Source organism: Pseudophryne corroboree, chromosome 4 (genome assembly GCF_028390025.1).
Source record: "Pseudophryne corroboree isolate aPseCor3 chromosome 4, aPseCor3.hap2, whole genome shotgun sequence".
Taxonomy (NCBI): Eukaryota; Metazoa; Chordata; class Amphibia; order Anura; family Myobatrachidae; genus Pseudophryne; species Pseudophryne corroboree.
In genome coordinates, this window is record NC_086447.1 from 290,591,607 (window position 1) to 290,615,902 (window position 24,296).

The 24,296-nt window shown below is 43.6% G+C and overlaps 1 protein-coding gene and 2 pseudogenes across 1 annotated transcript in view; 1 reads left to right on the top strand and 2 right to left on the bottom strand.

The window, feature by feature from the left end:
• The window catches only part of WDR49 (WD repeat domain 49), a 459,475-nt gene that overhangs the window by 313,078 nt on the left and 122,101 nt on the right, over positions 1–24,296 (bottom strand). The window lies entirely within an intron of this gene.
• LOC134913790 (5S ribosomal RNA) lies at positions 2,899–3,017 on the bottom strand (annotated as a pseudogene).
• Positions 21,210–21,328, top strand: LOC134912513 (5S ribosomal RNA; annotated as a pseudogene).

The following is a 24,296-nucleotide window of genomic DNA, read 5'->3' on the forward strand; positions in this document are numbered from 1 at the left end:
GGCATGTGGGACTTGTGGATGGAGCCCTTCATTCGCTTAACCAGGATTCACGGGTGGTCAATCTGTTGAAATCAGAGCACTACATTTTGGCCACCGTGCTCGATCCTAGATTTAAAACCTACGTTGTATCTCTCTTTCCGGCAGACACAAGTCTGCAGGAGTTCAAAGACCTGCTGGTGAGAAAATTGTCAAGTCAAGCGGAACGTGACCCATCAACAGCTCCTCCTTCACATTCTCCCGCAACTGGGGGTGCGAGGAAAAGGCTAAGAATTCCGAGCCCACCCGCTGGCGGTGATGCAGGGCAGTCTGGAGCGAGTGCTGACATCTGGTCCGGACTGAAGGACCTGGCAACGATTACTGACATGTCGTCTACTGTCACTGCATATGATTCTCTCACCATTGAAAGAATGGTGGAGGATTATATGAGTGACCGCATCCAAGTAAGCACGTCAGACAGTCCGTACGTATACTGGCAGGAAAAAGAGGCAATTTGGAGGCCCTTGCACAAACTGGCTTTATTCTACCTAAGTTGCCCTCCCTCCAGTGTGTACTCCGAAAGAGTGTTTAGTGCAGCCGCTCACCTTGTCAGCAATCGGCGTACGAGGTTACTTCCAGAAAATGTGGAGAAGATGATGTTCATTAAAATGAATTATAATCAATTCCTTCGTGGAGACATTCACCAGCAGCAATTGCCTCCAGAAAGTACACGGGGACCTGAGATCGTGGATTCCAGTGGGGACGAATTAATAATCTGTGAGGAGGGGGATGTACACAGTGAAAGGAGTGATGAATCGGAGGATGAGGAGGAGGTGGACATCTTGCCTCTGTAGAGACAGTTTGTGCAAGGAGAGATTGATTGCTTCTTTTTTGGTGGGGGCCCAAACCAACCAGTCATTTCAGTCACAGTCGTGTGGCAGACCCTGTCACTGAAATGATGGGTTCGTTAAAGTGTGCATGTCCTGTTTATACAACATAAGGGTGGGTGGGAGGGCCCAAGGACAATTCCATCTTGCACCTCTTTTTTCTTTCATTTTTCTTTGCATCATGTGCTGTTTGGGGAGTATTTTTTTGGAAGGGCCATCCTGCCTATCACTGCAGTGTCACTCCTAGATGGGCCAGGTGTTTGTGTCGGCCACTTGGGTCGCTGAGCTTAGTCACACAGCTACCTCATTGCGCCTCTTTTTTTCTTTGCATCATGTGCTGTTTGGGGAGTATTTTTTTGAAGGGCCATCCTGTCTGACACTGCAGTGCCACTCCTAGATGGGCCAGGTGTTTGTGTCGGCCACTAGGGTCGCTTAGCTTAGTCACACAGCTACCTCATTGCGCCTCTTTTTTTCTTTGCATCATGTGCTGTTTGGGGACTATTTTTTTCAAGTGCCATCCTGTCTGACACTGCAGTGCCACTCCTAGATGGGCCAGGTGTTTGTGTCGGCCACTAGGGTCGCTTAGCTTAGTCACACAGCTACCTCATTGCGCCTCTTTTTTCTTTGCATCATGTGCTGTTTGGGGAGTATTTTTTTCAAGTGCCATCCTGTCTGACACTGCAGTGCCACTCTTAGATGGGCCAGGTGTTTGTGTCGGCCACTAGGGTCGCTTAGCTTAGTCACACAGCTACCTCATTGCGCCTCTTTTTTTCTTTGCATCATGTGCTGTTTGGGGACTATTTTTTTGAAGTGCCATCATGCCTGACACTGCAGTGCCACTCCTAGATGGGCCAGGTGTTTGTGTCGGCCACTTGTGTCGCATAGCTTAGCCATCCAGCGACCTCGGTGCAAATTTTAGGACTAAAAATAATATTGTGAGGTGTGAGGTGTTCAGAATAGACTGGAAATGAGTTGAAATTATGGTAATTGAGGTTAATAATACTATGGGATCAAAATGACCCCCAAATTCTATGATTTAAGCTGTTTTTTAGTGTTTTTTAAAAAAAACACCCGAATCCAAAACACACCCGAATCCGACAAAAAATTTCCGGTGAGGTTTTGCCAAAACGCGTCCGAACCCAAAACACGGCCGCGGAACCGAACCCAAAACCATAACACAAAACCCGAAAATTTCCGGTGCACATCACTAGGTCTGATAGATAATAAAATCAAGTCCCACACCAGTACTGGAATGTACATGCTCCCTGGATAATTTAACATTAGACAGAATTTAACATCAGACAGTAAGACCAATCTGTTCTGATATAGGCCCTCATTCCGAGTTGTTCGCTCGCTAGCTGCTTTTAGCAGCATTGCACACGCTAAGCCGCCGCCCTCTGAGAGTGTATCTTAGCATAGCAGAAGTGCGAACGAAAGATCAGCAGAATTGCGAATAGAAATTTCTTAGCAGTTTCTGAGTAGCTCGAGACTAAATCTCGAGAATAAATCTGCACAGGATATCACAATTTCAGTTAAGTAATTTGGAGTATTATGTATTAAACCAACATAAAGGCCTACTCAAATAATAAATTCAGCAAATAGTTGGTGGTGCTTCAGGAGGATAGTTATAACAACTATGAAAAAACAAGTATGGTCCTTTAGAGAGAACAAAGAACCAAAAAAAGCAACTATAGGCCTTTTCCTGAGCACACTTGAAAAAATTGTAATGATGAGATTATTAAAAATTAACATTTATTAATATATACTTAAGAAAAAACGAGAGCTGACATTAATGATTAAAGAGCATAAGTGTTTGCCAGTACCATTGTACCTGTTATAGGCAAAATTATAATATAGGTGAGCGAAAATAAATAAACCCTCATACATGGAGAAAATTCATACATATCCTCTCTAATCAGGAATTTATATGAATGAGGTCACTACCTCGAGTCCGATATGATCTGACAAATGCTATTGACCTGAGATCAGATTGATGTAATGAGTCCCAAGTTGCTTAAACTGTTGGAGAGTAAAATACCTACGGTACCTAGTATTCCCTGGTGGTTCCCCATCCAGGTACTGACCAGGCCCTGCAGTGCTTGGCTTCCAAGATCAGACGAGTTTGGGCATACTCAGTGCGGTCTGACCGTAGGTGAAATTGTCTCCTAGGCGCACCGTTTTCCGATTGTATTGGGACCCAGAATCAATCGCAAATTAATTGGATATTAGATTATATATGGTCAGAAATGAGTATGATAATAACACAGTAGACTTATAAATTTCTGATCGGTGGTAGACTTCAAACAATAGTGCTGACTGTGCAGTCTTGAGATTAATATTATCAAAGAAACAATTGTGCTCCTAATCAGCCTAAGCAGCAGGAGGGCTTAATAGTGCCCACAATGGTGAAAAAATAAAGAGTCTATTACAATTGTGCTCCAAAAGAGCCCAAGCAACAAATGGGCTTAGTGATCTCCACAATAATCAGGACAATAGAAAATGTGTATGCAGTATAGTAATTATCAGTAGTATTAATTAGAGCATATATGATAATTGCAGATTACAGATGTCCCTTATGAGAAGGTTACTCCCTCTCCACCCTTACCCAGTAGTTATGCACCAAAAGGAAAGTTGAGTATAATACTCATGGGGATATGAAAAGAATTTATATATCACAAAATAAATTCCTCAGGTTTCCCCTAATGAATGGGAAAATGTATGGTGAACACTATGGGAAAATAAGGGGGGAGCCGCAGGTCGGGCAAGGAGAGTCCGTTTTCGGCCAGGAGCCGATGACTGTCTTACCCAACCTCTTGTGGAGACCCTCTAGCCGGTAGACGGGACAGGAATCGATGAGTGAGGCGCCGGCGGCCGCGGTCCGTGCGACCGGAAGTTCGGGCGCCGGGACCGGAAGTGACGCGCGCTTCGCTCCGAGAGCTTGATCACATGATCGCCTGCTCTCGGAGTCCCCCGCTGCCTGTATTTATGAGCGCAGCTTGTTAGGTGTGAAATACACCTGTTGGTAATTATCTGAATTAGATAATCTGAAATAGGGAATTATATTGCGGCAGATTAAGACTGTACACAAAGGTGTCATTAAGAATACGCTTAATGAGATATTAATAAGGGTTTGGAGAACAGACAGAAGAAATCAAACAGCAGGTAGTGGAAATCATTTGGGATGTTGTAATGAAGTTATGTAAACAAATATAATGATACGAAATGAATAAAAAGGAAATAAAAATAAAAATAAAATAAAAATAATAATAATGAATGCAAAGGAATGAACTGAGTGAAAAATAAGTATGAAAATTACATATGAAGATTATTAATGAAAATTAAATTAAAGGGAAAAGATAATGATAAAACTGAAAATAGAAATAAAAATCGAGTAAATGTAAAATATAAAATGAGAAAAATATATACAAAAATAAAAATAAAAGTAAGAATCATGTAGTAAAAAATGCGGAGGTGATTGGAACACTAGAGGTTATGAATAACTGAAATCTGGCTTGAAAATCCTGTTGGAACCATGTCAATTGTTTAAGGCAAAAAGCAGCTTTATATTAAATGAGGAAGAGTCATGGATGTGATATATATGAGGGAGGGAAGGAATGGGAGGGAGGTGGATGGTAAGATGGGGGAAAGAGGAGTTGGACTGTTGAGATAGGTGTGGGGTGTGGGATAAACTAATATAAATTGATATGATCTTGATGCTAATTATACATTTTTTGGGTGAGCAGAGTGGTTGATAACAAGGGGGGAGGGGGGTGAGCGGGGGAGGAGGGGGTTTGGAAAAAAAGGGGGGGGAGGGGGGGTTATAGGTTGGGGGAGGGGGGTGTTTTTTATGGGGGGGAGGGAAAAAGAGGGGGGGGGTTTGGAGAGGAAAAAGAAAAAGGGGGGGGGAATGGAGAAAGGAGACGGGCCTATGGGCTGGTGGGTATGAGGGCAGTGATTAGGTTGTGAGTGGAAACATGCCATTGCGTATGTCTGTGGGGATGTGAAATAAGTGAAAGATGTGAATGAATTAGCATGGCAACGTAAGAGTAATGGTGAAAAGGGAAAATAAGGGGTAAGGTATTGAGAAGAGGACTGAGTGCAAGTGAATTGTGAAAAAAGAATATGGACTTGAATGTGCTGGGTAACAAGGACAAAGTGTGAGTTTATTTATAAGGGGGAATAGAGGTCTGAAGGTGAGCAAGTGTAAAGTTGTGTTGAGCAGGATGGATCATGCTCAGTAGGAAAGGAACCTTTACAGAAAGACACTATAATTTAAAAGTTCATTTAAGCCCTTTGGAGCCAAGGTGTCTAGTTTGAAGGTCCATTCACTCTCCTTCCTGAGGAGCATTCGTGTAACGTCTCCACCTCGGATTCCTGGTTTGATTTGTTCAAGACCGTGTACTTTGAGATCTTGAATTGAGCTTGAATGATGAGTTAAGAAATGTTTTGCGATAGTTGTCAGTTGTTGCATTCTTTGTTGGTGTTTGGCAGCATTCCTAATATTGCTCATATGTTCAAGAGTTCTGATTTTTAGCATGCGAGTAGTCATTCCTACATATCGCAGACCACATGGGCAGGAAATGCAATAAACAACATTCTTGCTTTTGCAGTTGAAAAACATCACGGATTTTTATCTGATCACCATATTTGTCCACCAGTTCTTGTATGTTAACCATATGTTGGCAGATCTTGCAGTTACCACAAGAGTAGCTTCCTTTTATTAGTGGCCCACGTGGTGGTTGTTGTAAGAAGTGGCTACTGACTAAAAGGTCCTTTAAATTGAGTGATCGTCGCCAGCTCAGTTCAATTTTGGTATTGAGTTTTTTGGCCAGGTCTTCATAAGAGAGTACAATGTGCCAGTGTCTTTGCAGGATGGACTTGATCTCCCTCCATTCTTTGCAGAAATCCCCCACAAATCTTATGGTTTGGGATTCTTCTTTACGTTTTTTTGTTGTTGTTGTATTAAAGATTAAATTTTCTCTTGTGGTTTGAGTTATGTTGTTTTTTGCTTTTTTTATGGATCGCATGCTGTATCCTCTGTCCTTTAATCTGAGTGTCAGTTCTTTGCTTCTTATTTTGAAGACTTCGTCATTTGAGCAATTTCTCCTAAGGCGTAGGAATTCTCCTTTAGGAATGTTGGTTATTGTAGGGGGAAAATGTGAACTGGTTTGATATAGAAGAGTGTTTGTGGCTGTGTTTTTCCTGTATATTTCCGTGGAGATCATGTTGTTGGTGTCCCTATAGATTCGAAGGTCCAAGAAGGAAATGCTGTCTTTGTTGTAGTCACAAGTGAATGAAAGATTAAGAGTATTATTGTTGAGTTGCTGTATAAATTCCAAAAGTTCGGTTTGTGTGCCATCCCATATGATTAGTATGTCGTCAATATAACGTGTCCACAATATGATGTGTTTGGTGTATGATTCACAACGGTCAGAGAATACAAACTCCCTCTCCCACCAACCCAGGAAGAGGTTGGCGTAGGTGGGGGCACAAGCTGCCCCCATCGCTGTTCCTCTTACCTGGGTGTAGAAGAGGTTGTTGAAGGTGAAATAGTTCTTATTCAGAACAAAATGAAGGAGTTGTAACAAAAATTGGTGAAAGTCATCCATACCCCGCATTTTCAAAAAATATTCCACCGCCTGGTTGCCAAGGTCATGTTTTATGCTTGTATACAACGCCTCAACATCAAGGCTCACGAGGAGATGTGTTTCTTCCAAATGTATGTCATTGATCTTCCTAAGGACATCGGTCGTATCCCGGGTATATGATGGAAGTTCCAAAACGTAGTCCCTGAGATGTGTGTCCAAAAATGTACAGGCTTTTTCTAGTAGGCCACCGTTTCCTGAGACTATGGGCCGACCGGGGGGGTCCTGGAGATCCTTGTGAACCTTTGGTAAAAGGTAAAATGCTGGTACTCGAGGATTATCTACGGTTAGGTAATCCTGCTCAGACTTGGTTATAGTGCCATCGTGATATGCCCTGTTGATAATATTCATATACAGTTTGGTATATCTTTCTGTAGGGTCAAAGATACTCTTCAGGTAACATGATTGGTCATCTAGTTGTTTCTTGGCTTGTTTGAGATATAGTTCTGTTGGCCAGATCACGACATTACCTCCTTTATCTGATGGTTTCAGGACTACGTCAGTCCAAGTTTTCATCTCCTGGAGCGCCTTTCGTTCGTTCGGTGTCAGGTTACTCGCAGTGTGATGATACTTCTTATTCAGATATAATCTGTCCAGATCCCGAGTGACCAAATTCGTAAAAACTTTGACCTCTGGACATAGGGTATCCTTGGGGGAAAAAGATGATTTTTTTCTTCAGCAAAGGTCTTGTTTGTTGTGTAGAGGGGATTGGCTCATTAGGATCAGCAAGTTCTTCCAATGTCGCCAGAGCTATCATTTCTTGTGACGACAGATTTTCCAAGTCAGAGGAGGATTCAGGTGTTCCTGTTCTCTCTGTAAAAAACTTTGCTAATAGTAATTCTCGTGCAAAGAGTTGTAAATTGGTTTGCCACTGGAATCTGTTGAATCTTTTAGTTGGTGAGAAAGTTAGACCTTTTTCCAAGACTGATCTTTGTTGTACAGTAAGAATATGACTGGAAAGGTTGATTATTTTGAGTTTATTGTGGGTCTGATTTAGTTCTGGTACCTGCGATTGGGATACCGGTTTGGAGATGGTGAACCCCATTTTTCTCTTCCTCTTCTTCTTACTACGTCTCGTTTTTCTTTTGCTTGGTAGCCACGTGCTCCCCTGGTTTGCTCTAAAAAACCAGTCACTGAGTTGTTATTTATTCGTGATGTTGAGATACTTCGACGGTCCGTAGTATGGCTGTCAGTTTCATCCGCGCTAGATAGATCTACTTCCGAGGAAGATGGGGTGTGGGAGTGTCCCACTGGGCGTTCTTTTCTAATCGGTCTATTCCACTGAAATATCTTGTTATTGGAAAAGTCCCTCTTGTCCCTGGTAAACTTGTTTTCTTCCTGTCAATAATAGTCTGTTCATATGTTTGCAGGTCCTTCTTGATTTTCTCAAATCTATTTTGAAATGTAGGGTTTTGTTCCCATTGTTCCAGATTCTCGGCAATTTTGTCGATTTCTTTAGTGCACTCGTCCAGAACAAGATTATTATGCTTGATAAGAATGCCAATAAGCTCGTGGGAGCATTTAAGCAAAGTAGTTTCCCATTCCTGTCGTAGATTGGCGGTGAATAATTCAAATGAAGGGAATAATTTAGGCCTAAGGCCTCTGGGTATAATTTTTTGTTTTTGATAGTTCTCCAAACTTGTTAAATCTGTCAAAGTCAGAAAAATGTCTCTATGCACGTTGCCATATTTGCACCGCACACTGGTCCGCGCTGCGCATGCGTACGCTCTCCCGTGAAGGCGCATACCCGCGATAGCGTGCACTCGCAGGCGCGGTATGCGTATTTACGGTAGAGTTTATGTAGTCGTAGCGTGCGACTCATTCGTTACAAATGTTCACAATTAATGTAGTTTGTAGATCATGGTCACCTTGATAGATTCTGAAAGTCTGGTTAAAATAGAAGGTCCCTGTTTAAAGGAATCCCTCTTTGTATTGTACGAAGGGTCTGACAGGAATCATACAGCAGTGTTTGGTACCCATCGGAAGAGTATTTAATTAGTAATATTCCGGTGTTGGTTTGGAGCGTATTAATCGCTCGTGCGAATAGTTATGGACATAAGAAGTTTATGTCCATTTCTATTATTTACACATACTCAGGTATGCGGCGGGAAACCCAGTTTCCCACCCACCTGAGCTGTTGGAAATCGTCACAGCCCACCTGTATGAATCACCCTATGACCTTTTGTTATGATGCAGGGCCGAATTCCTTCGGCCAATGGACAATGGGATTGTAGGACCATGAGATTGCATTGTGTGTGGGGCATAAATAGGCAGGCCGACCACATCCAGCTCTCACTCTCTCATCAACGGTTATCTGCTGATAGCCGGGAGCTGGATATCGAGGCACAGGCGATCATACCCTTTGTGCGTAAGTTTCTCTCCGTAATCATTGTCTTTCTGTGAGCCAATTTCTCTCATCTCTCTCTCTCTCTCTCTCTCTCACCCTGTTCTGTTCTCTCATATCTCCCCTAGACTAGGCTAGTATTGTATTGTATTAGATAGTATTGTATTGTATTACATTTAGGTCAGTGTAGTATTGTCCTTTTGTATTTATTGTTTAGTTCTGTGGTTAGGAAGTCTCTGTTATATTGTAGTGTATCATTTGTACTGTTATCCCCTTTTACAAATATATTAGATATAATACAGTTAATAGGCTTTGGAACCTAAACCAGTATCTGTGTATTTTCTATAGTGTTAAGTGTTCACTTGAGCGTCGGTGACGCTCAAGCAGCTTTGTAGTTAGTCAGGTTACACAAGGTTGCACTTACACCCTGTACTCACATTAAGGTATTCCGTGTATTTCATTGGTATAAGGTTTAAACATTAAGGTATAGCGTTGTGAGCGTCTGCGCCGCTGGTGACCTCCTCGTGGTCTCGAGCGTATGCTACGCCATAGCGAATCATTACTCTAGTCATAGCCAATAACGTGTCCTGTGATCACTGGGCCGTGAGCGAACGTGACGCTTGAGCGTCTCGCCTACGGCTGAGCGATCGTTACGCAACTAGCGTACCATTACGGTACTTCTTAAGCAAACAGCGTACAGTGTTCTTAGACTTCATAAAGGGTTGTTTATACGACAAAGGAATTTAGAATTGTCAATTGGGGACTCGTCCTATCCTTCTCATATCTGCACTAGGTAGATCAGCAGACATTATCCCCCAGCAAAGGGTGGGAGGTTGTCTCCCAGTGCTGACGGGATAAGCGTCTGCTTCGCTTAGATAAAGAGTGCTGAAGGAATCCGGGAACCGGAAGTAAGAACAAAACGCTTGTGTCTTTTAAAAAACTGTTTTATTTCTCTTCTGTCTTGCGTATACACGCACGCATACATTTATCTGCATTTCTTTTTCAATTTCGTATATCACTATTCCTGTTTGCCAATTTTTATAGTTGATAGAAAGTGCTAAAAAGAGATTTGCTGTTATTTCATAGTAAAGGTAATAGTTAAAGTATAGAACAACACACGATCTGCCTGGGAGATAAGGCAGTCAGTGTGGATTGCGGTAGATGATCAGGGATCATTTACATTGATAAAAGTATATATTGTGTTACGGTGGATCTTTGCATTGCGTACACGTGTCGCTAACAAAGACTAGCGTACGCAATCCAAAAGGCAGACGCAACGTAGCGTCCGGTTACGCCCACGTAGCTCAAGTCACGAAAAGCGATAATTAGCGCAAAGGCGATAAGTAACGCACAGCGGTAGATAACGCGACGCGGTAAATAACGCAAATCTATTTTTGAAAAAAAAAAAATCTGAAATTTAGTTTAACAGATCCTACTCCTAATTGGTAACACTGTTGGACTGAAGACAATTTCTGCGCAGAAATAGATATAGAAACAAAGTGTACATGTGTTGAGTGAGTGTGGTTTTGTATACATAAGTTTATACAACTTTAAGGTGGAACCAAAAGGAAAGCCGGGTACTCGTCAAGGGACATACGTGTAAGTGACATATACGGTGGCTAGGGAGGCATCCCTGGTTAAATAATATTTGAGCATTAGAGTATAGCGGACCATAAGGTAACAAGACCAGGAGGTCATAAGGTAACAAGACCAGGAGGTCATAAGGTAACAAGACCAGGAGGTCGTAAGGTAAAAGGTCCGCTATAAAAGTCTAGTGGCACAACGCCTGGGGTGTTGGTGCAGAACCCATATAGGCCATAAGCTCTTGCTGAAGGAATCGCGGCCGGAAACATCGATTCCATTGATCTTTCAGTACATAACAAGTAGTGCTTATGTACTGAACGATTGGACCGCACGTAATTGTGTGCAGTAGTTAGTAATCTGACCTAATACCATTAGAGTAAAGTGGTCACAAACGCTATTTGTACATTCTGACGTGATTTGTGTAATTTTTTATTTTTGGAAGGGAAGTTCGCTGGTCACTCAGGAACTATCTAACAACCCCACCTTTACTGGAAAGAGTAAGTGTCCTGCGGGTAACCCTCATATGTTCCAGTAAACAAAAGGTTCACAGGGGCCCTGGGTTGGGTACAGCAGCTCTGGTTACAGTGAATTGCAGTACTGGCCAACGTGGGCGAGAAGTAAGTGGGGTACTTGGTAAACCACCACCGCCGGCCTGCCCAGGACATCTTGGTTTGTTTGTAAGGGTTCGCTGAAAACCTTGAGATAAAGATCCAAGGAGGAATAAGCAACACCTGCAGATTATGGGGGCCATTTGTTCAGGTAGGGGGCGATCAACCTCGGTTCAGGTTGATTCTGTGAACCGACCAGTTGGGTCGGCACGATATGTAATGTGTGAAAAATATGGAAGTCACACCGAATCTTTATGTGATGAATGGGAGAGAATGACTGTACAAGACAGGGACAAATTCCCAAGAATAGGTAGCTTTAGTCCAGAAGTGTTACAAAATTTAAGGAGGAGGATATGTCTCGTAAAATCAGCAAAGAGACGAATTCAGCATCATGATTATTTACAGTTATGGCACCAGGAAGGTGAGATACAGAGAGGTTTGGCTCTGGCGGCAGGATCTGGGGCAGTCAGGAAGCTGATAGCCACAGCTCCTCCTCCACCATACATTGCAGGAGAGAAGTTGATTACGGAGAGAAACGCACTGGGTTGTAAAACACAAACTCTTAGTAACCCTGTAAATGTTAATGATGTTAACCAAATAACTCATGCAAGTATTAACCCGTGCAAGATGTACCCTGTTTTGAACCTTCCTCAGGAGTGTGATCAAGAAGACGATTCAGCAACAATTTCAGCTCTCTCTCTTGCAGCCACCATAGCAGAGACCACAGTAGGCACAGCGACACCCACGAGATTAGTGAAAGCCCCTAGCGGAGGGATAGGTGAGGTCGTGTCAACGGGTAAGTACGGCACCATGCACTACACTGAAACAATTGTACCACAACAAGCAGTAGAATCTACACAGGAAGAGGCTGTTAGAATTGCTCCTGTAAGGGTAATAGCAGTTCCCAATGGAAAAACAGATGTGTCTGGAGCCACTCCCATAAGGAACATTGCCATGTACACTCCATTTTCCAGAATGGAATTAAGAACAATAGTGTCCGAATTTCCTGACCCCAGGAAGGATTTAGTTGCTAGCCAAAAATACATCAGGGACCTAGGTAACACTGTAGAACCCAACAACAAGGATTGGCAGATACTGCTAAGAGCTTGTTTACCTTCCAATGTTGACGCAACTCAATTTTTAGCTGACTGTGCATTGGATAAAGATGTACCGCTTACAGACGTGTACAACAAGGATAATGTAAAAAGGATAAATTTACAGCTAAAGGAGTATTTCCCAGCCGTTGTTAAATGGAATAAAATATTTTCCATTAAGCAAAAGGAGTCCGAAACGGCAACAGAATATTTTCACCGGGCACTATTAGAAATGGCAAAGTACACTGGTATAGAAGACATTAAGACCAACCCAAACCATCGAGAAGTAGCAGTATCTGTACTGATGGATGGTTTGAAAGAAACATTAAAAGCTAGGGTACAGACCACGCAGCCATGTTGGCGAGGTCTGTCAGTGTCCACATTGAGAGAGGCTGCTATTGATCACGACAGAAACATCACTAGGCACAGGGAATCGCAAAGTGATAAATTGATGTCCGTAAGTATACAGGCGCTGACCACAAGGCAGCCTGCGTATGTACCACCGAATCCTGTGGGTAAGGCAAGTGTAATAACATGTTTTTCTTGTAACAGACCGGGACACTTTGCACGAGAATGTAGAACAAAGAATGTACAAAGATCTTTTCAACCCCCTAGACAACAACACAACACACGACATTGGGAGCAGGGTCCACAGAGGCGGAGTTTTGAGCCACATACAGGGGAAACAAAAAGATATCCCCCGAACAGAGATTGGCATGCCTCTGGTAGTTCCCAGCTAACCCCCTCACAAGTAGTTGCTGCCAACGGGATTCAGGGAGGTCAGCATACCCAATAGGGGTGTGGCCATACCTGTAATCTGCACCCAGTTAAGTTGATTGCTAGTCTTGGAAGCGAACCAGAAATTGCAATCAATGTAGCTGGTAAAACTTTAAACTTTCTTGTAGACACAGGGGCGGCCAAGTCAGTGATAAATTCGACAGTGGGCATGAGAACCACTGGTAGGACAATTCCAGCCATGGGAGTAACAGGAGTAGTCCAGCACTACCCTGTTAGCAAACCAGCCGAGATTACAATAGGGCCTTTGCATACCAAGCATTCCTTTTTGCTGGCTGCATCGGCACCAACTAATCTCCTGGGAAGAGACTTACTATGTAAAATGGGTTGCGTCATTTATTGTACTCCTGAAGGTGTATTCTTGGACATCCCTGAGAATCACGCTCAGGAAGTACGAGACATGTTAGACTCCCCATCAAAATTAATGTCACATTCCATTATGACAAATAGGAATCCATCCCAAGTAGAAGAGATGACATCTCAGATACCAGAGTCACTTTGGACAAAAGATGGACAGGACACTGGATTAATGGCAAACGTAGCTCCAGTAGTTGTACAAGTAAAAGATGGTAGGATAGCTCCAAAAATCCCACAGTATCCTCTGAAGCCAGAGGTGGAGTTAGGAGTTTTCCCAGTAATAGAGCGCTTGCTACAACAGGGCATTCTAGTAAGAACGTCCAGCACAGCAAATAGTCCCATCTTCCCTGTTAAAAAGAGTGGGGGGAGGGGTTACAGGCTAGTGCAGGATCTAAGGGGGATTAACAAAATAGTTGAGAGTCAGTTCCCCGTAGTGCCTAATCCAGCTGTCATCCTAATGCAAATTCCTCCCACTGCCAAATTTTTCACTGTTATTGACCTCTGCTCCGCATTCTTTTCGGTACCTCTGCACCCTGACAGCCAATATTTGTTTGCATTCACATACAGAGGAGTCCAATACACGTGGACTCGGTTACCCCAAGGTTTCATAGATAGTCCAAGTATATTTTCTCAGGCTTTGCATGATTGTTTACAGTCTTTCCAACCGGAGAATGGATCAGTGTTGATACAGTACGTGGATGATCTACTACTGTGTTCTGATTCATTGGAAGCTTCCCTGAAGGATACGAAACAGCTCCTGTTTCATCTTTCAGACACAGGTCACAAGGTTTCCAAAGACAAGTTGCAATTATGCCAAGCTAAGGTAAAATATTTGGGACACTGTCTAACACAAGGACTGAGACACCTGACCGCTGATAGAATCCAAGCCATTAGAGACATGACACTGCCACAAACCCAACAACAGATCAGGACGTTTCTAGGAATGTGTGGGTATTGCCGTAATTGGATCCCAGGGTTTTCCATATTGGCGCTACCTTTGCAGGAAATGGTCTCCTCAAACAAACCTGATCGGATTTCGCATACAGACGAATCCGAAACAGCATTTGAGAGACTCAAACAGTGTCTAACGCAGGCACCAGCACTAGGTATGCCAGACTATGGGAAACCCTTTGAACTATACGGAACAGAAAGTGCTGGGTGCGCAGCAGGTGTACTAACACAAAAACACGGTGATGCCAGCAGGCCAGTTGCATATTACAGCGCTCAGCTAGATACGGTAGCGCGATCCCTCCCCACATGCTTGCGTAGCGTTGCGGCGATAGCATTGCTAGTGACAAAAAGCGAAGATGTCGTGCTAGGCCACAACCTCACAATCCATACACCGCATGCGGTATCTGCCTTATTGAATTCTGCCCAAACCAGACACGTCTCATCAGCAAGGTTTACAAGATGGGAATTGGCATTAATGGCCCCAGTAAACATCACCATAAGGAGATGCAGTGCATTAAACCCTGCAACATTTCTCCCAGGTGTGCCTGGTCAGACACAAAGGGTGGAAGGTGAGAGTGATGGGGAAGGAGGATTTAATGCAAAGGAAGATACACATGATTGTATGGAATATTTGACCCAAAATTTTACCGCAAGGCCTGACATCAGTGACAATCCACTGGAAGATGCAGAACTCACGTTCTACACGGACGGTAGTTGTCACAGACAGTCAGACTCGGGAGACTTGTGTACTGGATACGCAGTCGTAGATGACCAAGGCACCATAGAAGCGGAACCGCTAGGCCCACCTCACTCAGCCCAGGTTGCTGAACTGGTCGCCCTAACCAGAGCATGTGAATTGGCTAAGGGTAAGTCAGCCAATATCTACACCGATTCCAGATACGCGTTCGGGGTAGTCCATGATTTCGGAGCCCTATGGCGGCTCAGAAATTTCATGACGGCGGCTGGTACACCGATAGCGCATGCAGCTCACATAAAAAGGCTTCTAACAGCGATACAGGAACCCGACAGAGTGGCTGTTATCAAATGTAAAGCACATACATATAGTCAAGACCCAGTGTCACTTGGTAACAGCCGAGCAGACGAAGCCGCAAAGCTTGCAGCTGCTACCCCCATACAGACAGACACCACACAACTGATGGTATTTAATACCATCAACACACAAAAGTTGTGTGAGATGCAGAATTTGTGTTCCACACAGGAAAGAGCAGTCTGGAAGGCAAAGGGATATGGCCAGGAGTCCTCAGGGCTCTGTACGGATGGACATGGTAAACCGGTGGCCCCCAGGGCATACCTTCCATGTCTGGCTGAAGCAGCTCACGGGCTGACTCATCTAGGCAAGGAGGGGATGTGCAAATTGGTAAGAGCATACTGGTGCGCCCCAGGATTCTCCTCTCATGCGAGTAAAAGAGCAATGTCATGCCTTACCTGTCTGAGAAAGAATATTGGAAAAGCAATACCTACAGAACCATCCCATATCCCACCTGCCGGCGGCCCTTTCCAGGTAATACAAATTGACTTCATTCAATTACCCCCATGTCGAAATTTGAAATATGTACTTGTTTGTATAGATGTTTTCTCGAATTGGGTCGAAGCTTTTCCAGCAGCTACAAATACCGCTATGTTTACAGCTAAGAAAATTGTGCAGGAATTTGTATGTAGATATGGTATCCCTAGAATCATTGAAAGTGATAGGGGTACCCATTTTACAGGTGATGTCTTTCAAGGAATGTGTAAGTTGATGGGAATTGATAGTAAGCTGCACACTCCGTACCGTCCACAGGCGAGCGCGAAGGTCGAAAGAGTGAACAGCACTATTAAAAATAAATTGAGTAAAGTAATGACAGAGACAGGATTGACGTGGCCAGAAGCTTTACCCATTGTTTTGTATAGCATCAGAACCACTCCCAGGTCCCCTCTTAATCTGTCTCCTTTTGAAATCTTGTTTGGTCGACAACCGCATGTCATGATTAACCCTCAGGATGATTTGAAATGTAACAATGAAGTAAATGTAAAGTACTTGATTAACATGAGTAAGCAGTTGAGGAGTCAAAATGATAATCTGAAGTTGGTGATTCCTGATTTACCAGGTAGTAATTGTCATGACATTGAACCTGGGGATTATGTAATGATACGAAATTTTCTACGCTCAGGTTGTCTTATTGATAGATGGGAAGGACCATACCAGGTCTTATTGACTAGCACCACAGCATTGAAGGTTGCTGAGAGAGAGACTTGGGTCCATTCATCCCACTGCAAAAAGGTTGCTGATCCAGAGAAGTCCCGTGATAAGGAACAGACGGTAGAGGTTGTATCACTGGAGTGTCTGTTCCAGGAGGACTGAGGCGGCACTTGAGCCTTGAAGACCGAAAGCAGTTGTCGACTCCCTTCTCCCTTTTTTTGTTTTTCTCCACTTCCCAGCCCCTCTCCCTTAAAATTTCTTTTTCCCCCTTCTCATTCTTCTCTATTTCCTCCTCAAAGATGGACTTGCCCCAAGAGACTGTGATCCGGATTTTGATGTTAACCATGATGTTGACCAGAGCAGTCTGTTCCGGCGAGAGTACCATAGAGGTCGAAAGAGGTTCTGGAATGGGTTCCGATTATGATGATGGAGGCGTAGTTTTCCAAGATCAACCAAACCAACAAGCAAAGGCGAGTATCAGAAAACGATCCGATAGAAGAAATTGTGATGGATTGTTAGCTGAAGAAAATTGTATCTGTAGGCTCTGTGATAATCTGGTTGAAGATGGATGCATAAAGAAATGCCAATCTAGTTTTAATATCCATATGGACCGGCATCCATTGAGTGACTATCACTCCTTAGTGGGTAACGTGTTAAACCAAACAGATTGTTGGGTATGCTCTCAAGTACCTCAGGGTCACAGCAAATCAGGGCTAGTACCATTTCCTTTAACGTTAGGGGAGGTACTTGAGCTAAGTGGTGGGAGACCGGTGGATCGGAGGTTTAACATCTCCAGCCCTCCTAGTTTGAAGCTCCACCAATACCATGTGGATAGGTCCCTCTTATGTTTCAACATCTCCAATCCCAGAAAACCGGGAAATTGGGAAGTGTCGTGGAGCAACCTTACCATGACCTTTTCACACAGAGCAGATAGAATGCCTACAGATACAGAGCTCGTACGCCATATAGCCAGTAGAGGAAAATCTTTTCGGTATCGATATACCTTAGGAAATAGGATTACTAGAGTTGGAGAGGTATCACCAGGATACTGTGCACATATCGTACAAACTGATACGTGCATTAAGCAGATGGAAGAATTAGGGTCAGGAGATTTCACCTGGAAGGTTTGTAACATGGTCATGTCCTTCTCCGTCCCTTATGTTCTCCCCGATGATGCATATTTCATATGCGGGAGAAAGGCGTACAAGTGGCTTGCCCCAAACTCTGAAGGATTGTGTTATATTGGAAAAGTATTGCCTGAAGTGATGACTGTTACACATGACAAAATGAAGGACATACACCGTGGTGCCCAAGCTCCTTATACTCACACTCATTACGAGCACCGAGTTAAAAGACAACTGTCAGAAAGGTTAGAGCATCCGGCCTCTGATCTTATCCATGAATCCACCGGGATTCAGGTTCTGGTAGCGTTAGATTTCACTCGTACCGCTCGAGGTGTGATGAATTATAGATACATTTCCGCACTCGCCAATTTGTTAGATAATATCACTGAAATGTATGATGACACGTTTAGATACACTGGAAGAGAACTTCAAGCTTACAAAACAGAACTAGTTCAGCATAGGATGGTTCTTAATTATCTTACAGCAGTAACAGGCGGATATTGTGTTACATTGGCAACACAGTACGGCATAAAGTGTTGCACGTATATCACAAATAGCACCGAGGACCCGGTAGAGGTCATAGACCAAAAGATGGACGATATTCTCCAATTGAAGTGGGAATTTCGTCGAAAACACAATCTCACCCTTGCTGCTGTAGGTAATGAGCTGACTGGTTGGGTGTCATGGTTGAACCCGCGAAATTGGTTCTCCGGTTTAGGAGACTGGGCTCAAGGAGTCATAATGGATGTTGGAAAGTTTCTCCTATGTATCTTGGGTGTTGTTATATCGATTGGATTGATATTTAGATGCGGGCAGGCTTTAATGAGGTGCAAACAAAGTACAAAAGTGATGAGCTTGAGGAGTGAGGAAACCGTAATTAACCTGGATTTGATTTATGACCCAATGATAGAAACCAGAATGTGATGAAAATGCGATTATACGGTCCGTTTCTTTCACCTGTTTTTCTGCTTTTCTCCAAGATACAAAGACCCCCTTGGACGAGGAAGTTGACGAGACGCTATACAGACAACAGACAAGCACCAAAGAAGAAGATTTGACAACTTTAAATATGGACACTTGATGAACTTTGCCATGGATCCCCAGTTTCCCTAGTATTTTTAAACTCACGCTAGCCCAACATTTTTGTAAATCTGATGGCTCAGACAAAGCTATTTGCTCATGCCCAAGGAGCAATACAGCGCAAAGAAGACGACTCTCAACAGATACCGAACACAACTTCAACAACAGATGTACATTTCCCTGACATAGAATATCATTGCATTTTTCGTAAGTGTTCTTTATCTTCATCTCTACAACCCTCAGGTAACGACACACATAGACGATAGGGAATACAGGCACAGATATCAGCAACCACATACCTCCCCCATTCATGTATCATCAACTAAAATGTGCATCCCCATTTTGTTACAACCACAGCCGAAATGAGCTCGGTAGAGTTTGACAGCCCATCCACAGACCTGTACCACAGGATAAGAAGGAATTCAAACGTATACTTCGCAATACCTCGAAGCTTGATTTACCACACGTACGGCACGATGATACATGACCCTCCAAACATGGACTCATACACACATGCTTCTGCTTTCTCACTAGGTCATACCCTCTTCACACCTACTCCACTCTTCTCCCCTACCCAACCATGGAAATCAATTAACCCCTGACTTACATTTTTCTCCTTAAATATTTTAGAAGGTGGCAGTTATTATTGACTGCCAAAGGGTGGACTGTCAAAGTCAGAAAAATGTCTCTATGCACGTTGCCATATTTGCACCGCACACTGGTCCGCGCTGCGCATGCGTACGCTCTCCCGTGAAGGCGCATACCCGCGATAGCGTGCACTCGCAGGCGCGGTATGCGTATTTACGGTAGAGTTTATGTAGTCGTAGCGTGCGACTCATTCGTTACAAATGTTCACAATTAATGTAGTTTGTAGATCATGGTCACCTTGATAGATTCTGAAAGTCTGGTTAAAATAGAAGGTCCCTGTTTAAAGGAATCCCTCTTTGTATTGTACGAAGGGTCTGACAGGAATCATACAGCAGTGTTTGGTACCCATCGGAAGAGTATTTAATTAGTAATATTCCGGTGTTGGTTTGGAGCGTATTAATCGCTCGTGCGAATAGTTATGGACATAAGAAGTTTATGTCCATTTCTATTATTTACACATACTCAGGTATGCGGCGGGAAACCCAGTTTCCCACCCACCTGAGCTGTTGGAAATCGTCACAGCCCACCTGTATGAATCACCCTATGACCTTTTGTTATGATGCAGGGCCGAATTCCTTCGGCCAATGGACAATGGGATTGTAGGACCATGAGATTGCATTGTGTGTGGGGCATAAATAGGCAGGCCGACCACATCCAGCTCTCACTCTCTCATCAACGGTTATCTGCTGATAGCCGGGAGCTGGATATCGAGGCGCAGGCGATCATACCCTTTGTGCGTAAGTTTCTCTCCGTAATCATTGTCTTTCTGTGAGCCAATTTCTCTCATCTCTCTCTCTCTCTCTCTCTCACCCTGTTCTGTTCTCTCATATCTCCCCTAGACTAGGCTAGTATTGTATTGTATTAGATAGTATTGTATTGTATTACATTTAGGTCAGTGTAGTATTGTCCTTTTGTATTTATTGTTTAGTTCTGTGGTTAGGAAGTCTCTGTTATATTGTAGTGTATCATTTGTACTGTTATCCCCTTTTACAAATATATTAGATATAATACAGTTAATAGGCTTTGGAACCTAAACCAGTATCTGTGTATTTTCTATAGTGTTAAGTGTTCACTTGAGCGTCGGTGACGCTCAAGCAGCTTTGTAGTTAGTCAGGTTACACAAGGTTGCACTTACACCCTGTACTCACATTAAGGTATTCCGTGTATTTCATTGGTATAAGGTTTAAACATTAAGGTATAGCGTTGTGAGCGTCTGCGCCGCTGGTGACCTCCTCGTGGTCTCGAGCGTATGCTACGCCATAGCGAATCATTACTCTAGTCATAGCCAATAACGTGTCCTGTGATCACTGGGCCGTGAGCGAACGTGACGCTTGAGCGTCTCGCCTACGGCTGAGCGATCGTTACGCAACTAGCGTACCATTACGGTACTTCTTAAGCAAACAGCGTACAGTGTTCTTAGACTTCATAAAGGGTTGTTTATACGACAAAGGAATTTAGAATTGTCAAATCCCAATTCGTGCGAGTAACCCTCTCATAAGGGACATCTGTAATCTGCAATTATCATATATGCTCTGATTAATACTACTGATAATTACTATACTGCATACACATTTTCTATTGTCCTGATTATTGTGGAGATCACTAAGCCCATTTGTTGCTTGGGCTCTTTTGGAGCACAATTGTAATAGACTCTTTACTATTCCACCATTGTGGGCACTATTAAGCCCTCCTGCTGCTTAGGCCGATTAGGAGCACAACTGTTTCTTTGATAATATCAATCTCAAGACTGCACATTCAGCACTATTGATTGAAGACTACCACGATCATAAATTTATAATACCATTGTGTTATTATCATACTCATTTCTGACCATATATAATCCAATATCCAATTAATTCGTGATTGATTCTGGGTCCCAATACAATCGGAAAACGGTGCGCCTAGGAGAAAATTTCACCTACGGTTAGACCGCACTGAGTATGCCCAAACTCGTCTGATCTTGGAAGCCAAGCACTCCAGGGCCTGGTCAGTACCTGGATGGGGAACCACCAGGGAATACTAGGTACCGTAGGTATTTTACTCTCCAACAGTTTAAGCAACTTGGGACTCATTACATCAATCTGATCTCAGGTCAATAGCATTTGTCAGATTATATCGGACTCGAGGGAGTGACCTCATTCATATAAATTCCTGATTAGAGAGGATATGTATGAATTTTCTCCATGTATGAGGGTTCATTTATTTTCGCTCACCTATATTATAATTTTGCCTATAACAGGTACATGGGTACTGGCAAACACTTATGCTCTTTAATTATTAATGCCAGCTCTCGTTTTTTCTTAAGTATATATTAATAAATGTTAATTTTTAATAATCTCATCATTACAATTTTTTCAAGTGTGCTCAGGAAAAGGCCTATAGTTGCTTTTTTTGGTTCTTTGTTCTCTCTAAAGGACCATACTTGTTTTTTCATAGCTCGAGACTTACTCAGCCATTGCAATCAGTTCAGTTAGTTTCGTTCCTGGTTTGACGTCACAAACACACCCATCGTTCGCCCAGACACTCCCCCGTTTTTCCCAGAAACGGCAGCGTTTTTTCGCACACGCCCAGAAAACGGCAAGTTTCCGCCCAGAAACACCCACTTCCTGTCAATCACAGTACGATCACCAGAACGATGAAAAAACCTTGTTATGCCGTGACTAAAATACCTAACTTTTGTGTAAAATAACTAAGCGCATGCACTCTGCGAACCTTGCGCATGCGCACTAAGCGACTAATCACAATATAGCGAAAATCTACAACGAGCGAACAACTCGGAATGACCCCCATAGTGAGGTGTACATTCTAGCAGGATGTGATTTTGATTCATACAGACGAACACTATACTATAAGTGGGGCTGCTACACCCCTAAGGGAAATTATATTCTCTATACTTTCAGTCTGTTAAAATAGCACCAATAAAAGGTCCGATATATGTGGGCTGATAGATAATAAAACTAGTGATGTGCACCGGACATTTTTCGGGTTTTGTGTTTTGGTTTTGGATTCGGTTCCGCGGCCGTGTTTTGGATTCGGACGCGTTTTGGCAAAACCTCACCGAACATTTTTTGTCGGATTCGGGTGTGTTTTGGATTCGGGTGTTTTTTTCAAAAAACCCTAAAAAACAGCTTAAATCATAGAATTTGGGGGTCATTTTGATCCCATAGTATTATTAACCTCAATAACCATAATTTCCACTCATTTCCAGTCTATTCTGAACACCTCACACCTCACAATATTATTTTTAGTCCTAAAATTTGCACCGAGGTCGCTGGATGGCTAAGCTAAGCGACACAAGTGGCCGACACAAACACCTGGCCCATCTAGGAGTGGCACTGCAGTGTCAGGCATGATGGCACTTCAAAAAAATAGTCCCCAAACAGCACATGATGCAAAGAAAAAAAGAGGCGCACCAAGGTCGCTGTGCGACTAAGCTAAGCGACACAAGTGGCCGACACAAACACCTGGCCCATCTAGGAGTGGCACTGCAGTGTCAGGCAGGATGGCACTTCAAAAAAATTGTCCCCAAACAGCACATGATGCAAAGAAAATAAAGAGGCGCACCAAGGTCGCTGTGCGACTAAGCTAAGCGACACAAGTGGCCGACACAAAGACCTGGCCCATCTAGGAGTGGCACTGCAGTGTCAGGCAGGATGGCACTTCAAAAAAATTGTCCCCAAACAGCACATGATGCAAAGAAAAATGAATGAAAAAAGAGGTGCAAGATGGAATTGTCCTTGGGCCCTCCCACCCACCCTTATGTTGTATAAACAGGACATGCACACTTTAACGAACCCATCATTTCAGCGACAGGGTCTGCCACACGACTGTGACTGAAATGACTGGTTGGTTTGGGCCCCCACCAAAAAAAGAAGCAATCAATCTCTCCTTGCACAAACTGGCTCTACAGAGGCAAGATGTCCACCTCATCATCATCCTCCGATTCCTCACCCCTTTCACTGTGTACATCCCCCTCCTCACAGATTATTAATTCGTCCCCACTGGAATCCACCATCTCAGGTCCCCGTGTACTTTGTGGAGGCAATTGCTGCTGGTGAATGTCTCCACGGAGGAATTGATTATAATTCATTTTGATGAACATCATCTTCTCCACATTTTCTGGAAGTAACCTCGTACGCCGATTGCTGACAAGGTGAGCGGCTGCACTAAACACTCTTTCGGAGTACACACTGGAGGGAGGGCAACTTAGGTAGAATAAAGCCAGTTTGTGCAAGGGCCTCCAAATTGCCTCTTTTTCCTGCCAGTATACGTACGGACTGTCTGACGTGCTTACTTGGATGCCTTCACTCATATAATCCTCCACCATTCTTTCAATGGTGAGAGAATCATATGAAGTGACAGTAGACGACATGTCAGTAATCGTTGGCAGGTCCTTCAGTCCGGACCAGATGTCAGCACTCGCTCCAGACTGCCCTGCATCACCGCCAGCGGGTGGGCTCGGAATTCTTAGCCTTTTCCTCGCACCCCCAGTTGCGGGAGAATGTGAAGGAGGAGATGTTGACGGGTCACCTTCCGCTTGACTTGACAATTTTCTCACCAGCAGGTCTTTGAACCTCTGCAGACTTGTGTCTGCCGGAAAGAGAGATACAACGTAGGTTTTAAATCTAGGATCGAGCACAGTGGCCAAAATGTAGTGCTCTGATTTCAACAGATTGACCACCCGTGAATCCTGGTTAAGCGAATTAAGGGCTCCATCCACAAGTCCCACATGCCTAGCGGAATCGCTCTGTTTTAGCTCCTCCTTCAATGTCTCCAGCTTCTTCTGCAAAAGCCTGATGAGGGGAATGACCTGACTCAGGCTGGCAGTGTCTGAACTGACTTCACGTGTGGCAAGTTCAAAGGGTTGCAGAACCTTGCACAACGTTGAAATCATTCTCCACTGCGCTTGAGTCAGGTGCATTCCCCCTCCTTTGCCTATATCGTGGCCAGATGTATAGGCTTGAATGGCCTTTTGCTGCTCCTCCATCCTCTGAAGCATATAG